The following is a 12,367-nucleotide window of genomic DNA, read 5'->3' as shown; positions in this document are numbered from 1 at the left end:
TTCACCACTGTTCCATGTCTTCGCCATTTGTGGATAATGGCTCTCACTGTGGTTCGCTGGATTCCCAAAGCTTTGGAAATGGCTTTATAACCCTTTCCAGACTGATAGATCTCAATTACTTTCTTTCTCAATTGTTCCTGAATTTCTTTGGGTCTCGGCATGATGTGTAGCTTTTAAGGATCTTCTGGTGGACCTTACTGTGTCAAGCAGCTCCTATTTAAGTGATGCCTTGATTGTGAACAGGTGTGGCAATAATCAGGCCTGGGTGTGGCTAGAGAAATTGAACTCAGGTGTGGACAACCACAGTTATAGTATGTTTTAACAAGGGGGGCAATCACTTTTTCACACAGGGCCATGATGGTTTGGATTTTTTTTCACCTTTAATAATAAACACCTTCATTTACAAATTGCATTTTGTGTTTACTTGTGTTGTCCTTGACTATTGCTTAAATTGGTTTGATGTTCCGAAACACTTAAGTGTGACAAACATGCAAAGGAACAGGAAATGAGGAAGGGGGCAAACACTTTTTCACACCACTGTAGGTGGAAGTCTCTAACATATGCAATTTGTCTCCTTGAAGTAGTAAATTTCTTATAACCATCTTTATTGCATGGTTACATTCCTTGGCTTTATTTATTTTTTACTTAAAGCGGTATTAAACCCAAACCCAAAGCCAAAAATGTAATATATTATTGCTTAGCAGATATTAGATGTAGTGGCTGCATTTGTTTTCTATTTTTTTGACTTTTTTCCCTTCTGTTTTCGCCACTGTGAATAAAGGAGTACGGGGGCACCTTTGGACAGCTACATTGTCAGTCTGGGGGGGGGGGGGGTGGTAGATGGATTAGCAGATTTAACACATTGAAGCCAAACTCCAGCTAGTACCTTACAGTTACAGCAGACAGTTTTTTCCTTTTGGGATACAAGTTTTACATAAATAAATAAAAGCTAATCATTGTAAGCACTCCTGCCAGTGGTAAATGGTTTGTCTCATCTCTGTAACTGATAAAATCTGTAAGAAAGCTTGATCTTTTGAAATACAACAGACTTACAGACTGGATCACCAGATAAAAATAGAAGAAAGGAAGGCAAAAAAGAAGACGAATGCAGCCATTATTGATAAGAATTGAAATATAATAAATGTTTGTTTTTGGGTTTAATAATGTTTTAACTGATTCCAACCTGAGTGAGTGTCTACAATTGTCCCTATCCCTGTACACTCACATCGGTCCCTACCCTCAAGGAGCCCACAATCCAAGGTCCCCATTCATATACTAGGGCCAATTTTGGACAGAAGCCAATTACCCTACCTGCATGTCTTTGGATTGTGGGAGGAAACCAGAGTACCTGGAGGAAACCCACGCAGGCACAGGGAGAACATGCAAACTCCAGGCAGGTGGTGTCGTGGTTGGGAGTTGAACCAGCGACCCTTCTTACTGCTAGGTGAGAATGCTAACCACTACACCACTGTGCTGCATGTGTAGTGCTTACCTATATTGGGTTCTCTGTTCAGGTACCTCAACTTTGTAAACAGCTTAGTTTCACACCGGGCTGGGTAGAGGATTGCTGCAAACACATTTACATGCACAAATATAAATACCCCGCACACAATTATGAGAAAGACACAAGGAGTTGACACCAAACTGGTTGGTTGAAAGTATGTTATACTTTCCCCCCAACCTGTGACAACTGAATGAATCAGTCCATAAAATAAAAACTATGGCTTCAAACTGAGTTGCAGTTATCAACATAGGGTTACATTGACTCCAAAATAACTATTTCAGTCTCTCTTTCTGCTGGGAAGCAACCTTTGCAAGTTCCAAAGTGGACTTTGTGTGTAGCCTATGGAGGATTTCTTTAGCTGTGTATATATGAGGAACTCTGGAGGTTGATCACTCCAACTGCACTCAGTGATTAAACAGCTCTTTACTCTCAATCATCTGCCGTTTCTGTGTTGGGGCCCAATTTTTAAGGTGGTGCACTTGAATATTTTCCCTATAGGTTTCTGCAAGCAATGGTTAATGCTCCCTAGTAAAGAGCCTGCAAATTTTTGGACACCACACGGGTATATTGAACACCCAGTGTTGTGGTAACTAATAGTATTGATCTTCAACCAATTTTTCTATATCCCTAGTAAAGATCAATCTCCCTCTGCTAGCAGAGGTAAGGTGAACCCAGCAAACAGACACTCCCTAGTCCTGTGCGCATGGCAGCTTCCAGTCCAGATGATTGACAAACAGAAACTCTCCTGACGCTGCCCTCACTGTGAAGTTCTTTGCTATGACTCACTGCTTCGGTCATGGTCTGTGGCCCAGGGATGATGTGTCTTGACTGCCCACACACTACAGAGATATATCATGAACTGACCTCCCTGCGACAAAGAGAAAGCATTCTTTCGCACAGCCTGGATAAAAAAAAGCCTCGCTCTCTTCCCCTTGTTTGTCTCCCCTCTGGGAATGAGTAGTAAATGATGGTTGCTGAAATAGGTACACTATCACTGCTTCCAAGTCTCTACAGAGCAGTGGTAACAGGTGAGATTTTCATTCTTGGGAGCTGTTAAAAAAAAGTATGACTTCAGACCATTTATTTGTGGCATGGCTAGAGTAGAGAAGGGTTTGAACCTTCTTCAGATTTCTATTACTCTCTGTGACTAAACTGGAGAGATTTGTGCTCACATCTTTGATGTCCTATGCCCTTACATCTGAACCCAGCATCCACAATAGAAGTAGAAAAAAAAATCTGACAATTGATGACAATGACAGCAACAAAATCCTGACAGTGGCCAAACCTTTCTCCACTCTGCTTAAAAAAATACATTAAGGCCCGTTCACACTGGTCCAACATGGGATCCGACTTGGAGTTGTCTTATGCTGCGTACACACGACCGGACTTTTTGACAGCAAAAGTTAGACGGAATGAGTCCGTTGTCAGTCGGTCAGTCGGGAAGACTGTCGGACCTAGTCCACGAAAAGTCCGGTCATGTGTACACGGCATTACTTGATCCTACACAAGTCTGTGTGACTTTAGAAAAGGTTTCTGCACTACTTTGGTCCAACTTTGATACGACTTCAATGCTATAGTGTAAAAAGTCGGATCAAAGTCAGAACCAAAAGTCGCATGACTTTCATGTTGGAGCAGTGTGAACTTTTGCTTGTGTCATTAATACAACTCTTCTTACCTCTTCCATGACAGGATGCTAGCCTGTACGCCCCCCATAATTTTGTCTTGCATCGGGATTGGGTTTAAGTTAAACCAGTGAGGATTGCAATGCTGACTATGCTTTTTTGTCATTGATTCTATCCATTATTTACATGGTCATCATATGGCAAGTTGTATTTTTAATCTGTCTCAGTATTGTGTTATTTCTAAACCTGCCCTGCACTAGCTATGAATTTTCATAATATTGAAATACAGAACACATGGGTCAGCTTTTTTCTCTGGTACACTGAATAAAATATCTGTGATCTCTAAGGCAATTACTGTGCAGATTGTCAGTGGTCTGCAGTTACCCATAACAACTCATCGGGTTTCACCTTTCAACAGCCTAGTGTAAACATAATGATTTAAACGTTGCTAAATGGCTGTTATGGCTTATAATAAATCTGACACAAACCTGAGATTTAAAAGTTGAGCATGTGATAAAACAAACACAACAACAGAGGTTTGCGTAGTAAAAAGCACCTATTGAATGAACAATAGGTTAAAATGTATATACAGCAGGAATTATATCCATACATTTATGTTTTTGCTTTAAAAGTCAAGCTTGGTCCACTCTTCCTCCACCCCAAGAATCCTTATTGGTCCCCTAATGCGATGGGCAGCCTTAATAAACAGTTTGAAGGCCTAGGATGAGGGAGGAGCAATGGCCAAGGTCAATTTGTACAGGAAATATTAATGATCCATTGATCATTTTGGCATGGTATTGCGCTGCAGGTAACGTTTGCTTTTGTATTTTTTTTTTTCATATGCTCAACCTCAATAAGATGTGTGAATATTCACTTTGATTACCCAATCGTGAAAAGCAAACTTCCGTTTGCGTAGTGCATATGACAACTGAAATAAATATTCACATAATTCATTGTGTGAAGATTCTCAAATCCTTTAGCCCAGGGGTGCCCAACCAATGGCCTGGGGGCCACATGTGGCCCGCAGAGCCCTCTGATGCGGCCCGCGACCTCTTGCCCTAGGAAGGCAGGTTGACAATCCCAGATTGCATATTGCTGACCCGCCATCCCAGAGCATCAGTGTTGTGAATGAGGCCGACGGTAGAGAAAGCAAGCACCTGCAGAGCAGAGCCGCATAAGCCGTTGCTTCCTGTATAGCGCCAGTTTTTCATCACATCACCAGAAACTACGATACCTAATCTATTGAAGGAGTTTGATCGCTATGGTAAAGTGTCGAATTTCTAAATTAACATCCAAAAATCTGAAATATTAAATATTACCTTGTCAAATAAACAAGTACAGGCTCTTCAATCTTCTTTCTCTTTCCCATGGGAATTGTCATCTTTGACATAGATTGGGGTTTAAATTGACCCCTTCAATAGATAAGGTTTTTCATGCAAACTTCCCGCCATTATTGCGGGAACTCTTGGTAGACTTGGAAAGATGGAACACAGGTCCCTACACTTGGATGGGCAAGAATGCCATCCTTAAAATTAATATCTTACCAACATTACTTTATCTCTTTCAGATATTACCAATAGTGATTCCAGAGTCATTTTTGAAATCAGTGCGTAGCACCTTCATTATATTTGTCTGGGCAAAAAAACATCCTTGAATAGCCTTTCATTATCTGACAATGCCAAAAACCCAAGGTGGTATGGCGCTCCCGGATCTGGTAAAAAATTACAAAGCAGTACCAGGGTATTAGCCTGGTGTAGAGATGAGGGGTATAAAACCTGGGTCTCAATAGAACAATCGTGTACAAAGATCTCACTTAATCTATTTTTAGAAGGTGAGGGGGAAATCACCCGGCTCTATCCAGTTCTGGGGAGTCCACTATTCCACCCAGGGTATACAGACAGTAGCTTTAAACAAGCTATGGGAGATGGTAAAATCAGATTAGGTGATTATCTTGAGGGATAAAGGATGAAAATGGTGGCAGACATACAGCATATGTTCAGCCTGCCACACGATACTCACTTTCTCTGCTCCCTTATTCGGGGGGAGAGATCGAATCGTCTAAATACACCAATGGAAAATCTCTGTCTGATAGAAAAACCTACTTCCCATGGGGTATCAGAGGTATAGATCCTCCCGAAGAGTATGTCCCTAGATTTCTTGTGAAATGGGAAAGAGACCTAGATACCACATTTTATAAAAAGCAACGGAACCAAATCTTATATTTTGCCCATTATCCTTCTACAGCTAGTAACCATCAAGAGTTAAGTTATACAATTCTTACAAGATGGTATAAAGTTCTATCATTAATACAGAGAATCTATTCGGAAGAGACAAATATTTGTTGGCGCTGTCGAGAGTCAATGGGTGATGTGCTGCACGTTTTTTGGTCATGTTGAAACTTATCAGACTTTTGGGGCAAAGTGCAGAATATTATTAGACAGTTAACAGGGTACGACTTGGGTTCTGACCCAGCTAGATATCTCCTCCACATCTCAGATTTTCCAAAATGTAGGTCCTGAATCTCTTTGGTCGCTCATCTTTTGAATGTAGCAAATGCTTGTATTCCGGCCCTATGGAAGCAGAGAATACCCCCCTCGACCTCATTGTGGTTTAAAAAAGTAGCTGATATGCATGCTATGGAAAAAGGGATTGCAGTTACGCAGGGTGAGGGGGAGAGGTTTGAGTTAAAATGGGAACCGTGGTCCCATTTTGTATCCACTAGAGAATATGGCAGTGTACTCGTGGAGGGAGAATCAAAGGGGGGGTGAGAAGAAGAGAGAGACTAACTATATAGATTCTTTTTTTTTTGTGTGTGTTTTTTTTTGGTATAAGTGGATGCAAAATGAAACTATATATATCTGGGTTATGTTTTGTGATACGTATATAATGAAATTGTATTTGTGTTTGGTGTGCAAAAGTTGAAAATAGAATATAGAATTTAAGTACATGGATGAAGCTCCTGGATCTGGTAGTTTTGGTTGCATATGTTTGGTGACTAGGCCTAGTTGATATTATATCAGCACTGTACCTGAGGCTGCAATTCAAGTCACCAGAAAATGCTAGCGTCAAAAATGTTCTATTGGGCTGGCAGCACAAAATAAATGCTCAAGACTGAAAGTAGAATTCCAGCACAAAATAACATGTAGCACTTACCCCCGAAGGAGTGGCTGGTTTTGCTGGGCTTACCGTTTACCTTCTGCACCTCGTTCTTGTCTAGGCGTTCCCGAGGTTGGTGGCCCAATAACTGCAGAGACCGACACTTGAATCCCTTTTTAGGAATTTTTATTTGCATAAAACGTTGAACAAAACACAGTCTCTCAGTTGGGAATAGAGGTTATGGGTAGTAAAGCTCAAGTACGTTTTTGGAAACTGCTGACACTTGAAATGTCTCTCTCTAGATGATCCAGGGAATAGCCATTCGCAACTGGATATTTCAACTACCGGATGAATCCCTGTTTGTGGATTTAGCAGCCGACAGGTGATTTAAGATTAACAAAGTCTCTGCCACAGACTTGATTGTAGAACTTTGTTAGTACAGAAACGTAGGTGTAACTGAAGGATGAAATTAGGAACTTTCTTACAGTACCAGTATCTTTCAGCCGGTCCGGCGATACCGTAAGAATGCAGATTCGCTTGGTGTCCTTTCAACTCAGCTTTCAGGCTCTTACCGAGCAGCCAGCCTCGTGCGTGGCCCTCTTCTGAAATGTCCTCCCCTGGTTGCGTTTTGAGTTTCTGGGCCTCTCCAAACTCGAGACGGCACCGGACCACCTTGAAATCCTCCTTCCAGTTACTGTGCCTCGGACTGGCCAGTCCCGAGACTCGGAAATGGATGGATCCGCACCCCAGGCCATGAGGGCCTCTGGGAGCTGGTCAGAAGGACCAGGACCCCTGGAGTCAGAACATACTTCTGGACTGGAACCCAGAACCACGTGTCCTCAGCACCTTAAGTATCTTTCCCAGAATACACAGCGAGACAACGCACCCACTGATTGGCTCCAAGAGAGAGATTGGTACCCAATGCGTCCAACCAGACTGCGTTCCAATGCCTGTCAAAGGTGATACATGCACCCATGACCAAGCAGAACACACTACAGTCCAGCTAAACTGATGCCAGAATCACAGTTTACATAATTTAACCCTAAGCCTAAGAATTTTGTCTGACGGATTTTGTCCGAAACTGGTGTTGCATACACACGGTCGGACAAAGTTGTCGGAAAATCTGATCGTTCAGAATGTGATGATGTTATTTCATTACGACGGGACTACGTTCAGGCTAGTAGCCAATAACTTTGGTCTAGGAATTTGATCTGAGCATGCGTGGCAGTTTGTCCGATCGGAATTCTCTACAAACGATCAGACAAAGTTCGGTTGGATCATGTTGTCGGAAAATTTTATAGCCCAGCTCTAAAACTTTGTCGGTCAGATATTCCGATGGAAACAGTCCGAGCCCACACACGGTCGGATTATCCGACAACAAGGTCCGGGCGGACATTTTCCGACGGAATGTCCGACCTTGTGTACAAGGGCTAAGACCCAACTACGGTCTTAGAAAAAACTAAATTTACAAAACATAGCACGTACTCTTCAGGAGTACCGGCACTACAACAAGATAAAAATGAATAGCCTAATTAAAGATAAACAAAACAAGCTTTTGTTGCATATTCACCTTCCGTCCAGAAACCACCACTGCACTACTTTTTTCTACCACTAGATGTCCTTAATCTCATTTGCCAGCATCATTCAACCTATTCCCCTGTGTCCAGATCATCCTGGACCCTCCCAGCCTGGGACTGGACAGTGAAGCAGCAGAATGATGAGCTAATTTATCCGGTCACTCTGCTTTCCCTTCCTGCCAGCCTGCTTCTTGTCAGCACATGAACTGATGGGTTCCCTTTTGCTGCTTCTTCCTCTCACGCTCCATCTCTGCTGATCAGGGACTGCAAAAAGCTCATGTTAGGTCAAACACAGTTACTTAAATTGCTTGCATTAAAAAAAAATACAGCTAATTATGTATTAATGATTAGAGAGCTGCATTTTTGTGTATTTTAACTCTGCCTAGAGCAGTGATGGCGAACCTTGGCACTCCAGATGTTTTGGAACTACATTTCCCATGATGCTTAGGCACTCTGCAGTGTAGTTGAGCATCATGGGAAATGTAGTTCCAAAACATCTGGAGTGCCAAGGTTCGCCATCACTGGCCTAGAGTACAGCTTTAAACCATGGATATGCAGGAATGAGGCACACCATCCATGCGTCTATTTAAGAGTTAAACATCATAGCCAATTAAACTGTTCAAAGTCCCAAGATATGAGATTTGTGTAAGCACATAGGTGGGCTGGTGGTTCAGTCTGTCCTGTACGTCATTCGCAACTTGTTAACTTCTCACTTGTTTTCTACACAGGCAAGATCTAGAAAACTATATTTGTTAATGAGAAACAGTAGCAAAGAGCCAAGTGCAGAAAGAAAATACCAGCTAATCAGACGCTGCAAGGCTCCAGGATTAAGACACTTCTTATAGAAAGAGAAACGATGTTATAAATAATAGTAATTTATGTCCTTTTTAGTTTCTGGAACAATGTTTATTAGTTATAGAGGAAAAATGTGTTTCAGTACAAGTAATCCTCTCTTTGTGTTCCTGTCAAATTAAATGAGAGTAGTTAGAGCTTTCATTGCTGTACTCACAAGCCAAGTAGATGAAAACAAGTGTAAACTGAAGGCACGGCTTATTTGGATGTAGTATGATGCCAATTAGTCATGGCAGCAATAGACCATAAGTCTAGAGAATATTGATTACTGGCCAAAAGAACTGCTTTTGCAAATCTACACATTACATTTCAAAGGAAAGTGCTGTTCTTGGGTCACACACACGCATACAATGTCCACAGTTCAGTTGTTCAAAGGGGGGAAGGTGTTTGGGATTTTAGATGAGGCACAACAAAGAACCGGATGTAGAAAAATTATTTATTTAACAACCATAGACATGACATAGTGTAGCGAAAATAGGTATTGTTTATTTATTTATTTTTAATATACATTTTTATTGACGCCCACAACGGGCAAAATCATATCTATACAGCCTGTATATATACATCAAACAGCCACTACAACATTATATACATATCTATACAGGCAAGATCAAAAATAATCAAATCAAAAAAAGGGCCATAGTATAAATTAAAAATCAAGTCAATATTTCCATTCCCTGGCACTTAGAATCAAACAAAAAAGAAAACACTTAAGTGCAAAACTCCAAATTACCCGCTTAAAGTGGTTGTATACTCTTTTTTTTTTTTTTTTTACTTTTACCTACAGGAAAGCCTATAATAAGGCTTACCTGTAGGTAAAAAAAATATCTCCTAAACCTGTACGGTTTAGGAGATATTCCCCTCAGTATGCGCCGCTGACTGCAGCGGCGCATGCGCACAAGGGTATTCTCGGCTGAAAGTCCGGCAGTGGCCGACCGGTGGCAGCATGCGCTGGAGTGACGATATCGCGTCTCCGGCCACTCACAGCGCCGGAGCCGCGATACCCGGAAGAAACGCCGAAGGAGCATGTCAGCTCCCGTGGCGTGGATCGGGCCAGATGTCGGGGCCTCGTTCTAAGGTAAGTATTTCATAATGAGCTAGTATGCGGTGCATACTAGCTCATTATGCATTTTGCTTTGCAGGTGGTAAAAAAAAAAACATTAGCGGGTTTACTACCGCTTTAATATGTTCAAACAACAAAACAAAACACAAAACAAAAAAAAAAAGGGGTAGAAGAGAGACAAAATAATAGAGAGATAAAAAAAAATGTAGTTATCGTTGGTTCCGGTCAGTTAAGGTGCTCTGAGGGTATATTTAAAATTAACTTCCATTTCCCATAAGGGTCAGACCTTCTGCAGACAAAACAAAGTGTTTCCACTGTTTCCACATTATATGATGCGTTTCTTGTTGGTATTGTGTGGCCAGTACTAGATCTTCCATTTTACTTATATCGTCTACATAACCAATCTGCCACCGTCGGCGATGTCTGTTTCTTCCAGCAAAGCGGAATGCAGGACTTTGCAGCATTCAGGAGATGTTTTAATACAGAATTTTGATAAATTTTAACCGAAATAGTGGATACATGCAGAAGAAAAAAAGCCGGGTCACCAGAGATTTTATAATCCGGAAACATTTGAGTCCCTTCTTGGACTATTGTCCAAAAATGTGACAATTTAGGGCATGACCAAAATATGGGAAGTAGGGTTCCTTTATCCCCTAAATAGGTATTGCATTGAAGGTTGTAATTACATAAACATACAGTAAAGGATATACATGAACCATGGAAAGATATGTGATACCATTACTGATATTGCTCCATGTACAAATTCAAATAAAACATATTAACAAGTAATAAATGTCCTCACAGATATAGTCATGGGGTATGCATCTTTGTAATCTCTACGCATTTCGGGGGATAAGTACAACCTCATTGGGAGCTGATGCATATGACAGTTCTGTAGAAAGAATGATATGAAACATTGAACGTATACTAACCCCATGTCACGTACCTGGTGGAAGGAGCCCGGAGTGCAGGGAGCGGCCTCTCGTAAGCCTCTGGCTCGAGAACCCCTGAGAGTGGGAACAGGGACTCTAGAGGTCAGAGGGCACAAGTGCCAAGTCAGTGATGGTGGGTATGGCCCTGGAGCTGACGTCAGACAGTGGCGGGTGCAGGCAGGTGGTTCTGGAACAGCTGGTGAGCAGTCAGCGGCTGGCAGCAGGTGCAGGAGATAGTGCAGGAACGGCTGGCAGGCGGGCAACAGGCAGCAGCGGTCACAGAAGGCAGACTGGATCAGCTGGCGAATAGCAGGGTCAAACACAGGCCGAGTCGTCAACGGGCAGGCAGCAGAAGTACCGAAGGAGAAGGCAGAAGCGTGGTCAGGAGGTCCGAGGGTCAGGGCTGGCAGCAAGCAGGAGTAATCAGGAACAGGCCGGGTAGATCAGAGGCAGGAACAATCAGGTTAGCAGAGGTAACTCACAGGAACGCTGTAGACAGGACAGCACCGGGCCACTCGAACGGATTCCTTAAGAAGCCCTCTGGGCGCCAAGAACGGTCGCACGGCGTGCCCGCGCGCGCCCACGTGAAACCGTTCGTGACCCCGCGCACCCGCGTGCGCATGTTCGCAACCTCGCGCACCCGCGTGCGCCCGTTCGTACCTGCTCGCACCCGCGTACGTCCGTTCGCGCTAACGCGCGCCCAGGAAGACCTATTAGCGCTCAACGGACCAATTCTGTGGATAGGTCTTCCATGGGCCGCTGGATCTCGGGAACGACCATGACACCCCAGCAGCAGAAAAGGTCAAGGGGAAAGGAGCAAAAAATGAGGGAGGACCATGGGAGGGGAAATGTTTATCCCCCTACTCACTTGAGGACACATGTCACAGCAGGATAGTTAGATGCCAGGGAGTATCACAAATGTCTCCACCGGGAGCATACAACCACAACTCCCCACCGGAACAAGGAAGTTAATGTTGTCGTGGGTGGTGATGTCTAATATAGACTTCAAGGTGTCTGTGAAAAATATAACTGAGGTCCTCACATTGCACCATGCATAGCGTGACACTGGTGGGTGGATCCCTGGGTGGATTGGCTGTGTACAAAGATCCCCGCTTGGATTGGTTGTCTCAGTTGTTCGTAATTGCTGGCTGTGGGTGGTTGCAGCTCTCTACACTCCTGTAGTGGAATCACGTAGGTGCTCATACTCTGTGGTGCTATACTATTTTGTCTCCACACTGTCACTCCTTCCCGGTTACCCGGGAGGCTATATGCATTCTCTAACATATTTCCAATCCCCCTACACTTAGTTATGCTGCTCACCCTATGGCTATTATACACCACCACTTTACTTTAACACCTGTTTCCAAGTGGTTGTGTTTTTTCACTTCCTGTCAACACTTATATGGTTATCTACCATGTATTTACCTCAGTTATATTTTTCACAGACATCTTGAAATCTATATTGGACATCACCAGCCATGACAACATGAACTTCCTTGTTCTGGTGGGGAGTTGTGGTTTTGCTCTGTGCTTGGGGGTCCTTCCCGCTTCAGCTCCTGGTGGAGACATTTGTGATACTCCCTGACCTCTCACTAGCCTACTATGACATGTCGAGTCCTCAAGTGAGTAGGGGGGTAAACATTCCCCCTCCCATGCCCCCCCCCCCCCCCAATTTTTTTTCTCCTTTCCCCTTGACCTTTTCTGTTATTGAGGTTAGTATA

Source organism: Lithobates pipiens, unplaced genomic scaffold, assembly GCF_037356315.1.
Source record: "Lithobates pipiens isolate NorthernLeopardFrog02 unplaced genomic scaffold, aLitPip1_a1.2 Scaffold_18, whole genome shotgun sequence".
Taxonomy (NCBI): domain Eukaryota; kingdom Metazoa; phylum Chordata; class Amphibia; order Anura; family Ranidae; genus Lithobates; species Lithobates pipiens.
The sequence above is the reverse complement of the archived record's forward strand: the minus strand, read 5'-3'. Positions refer to the sequence as shown.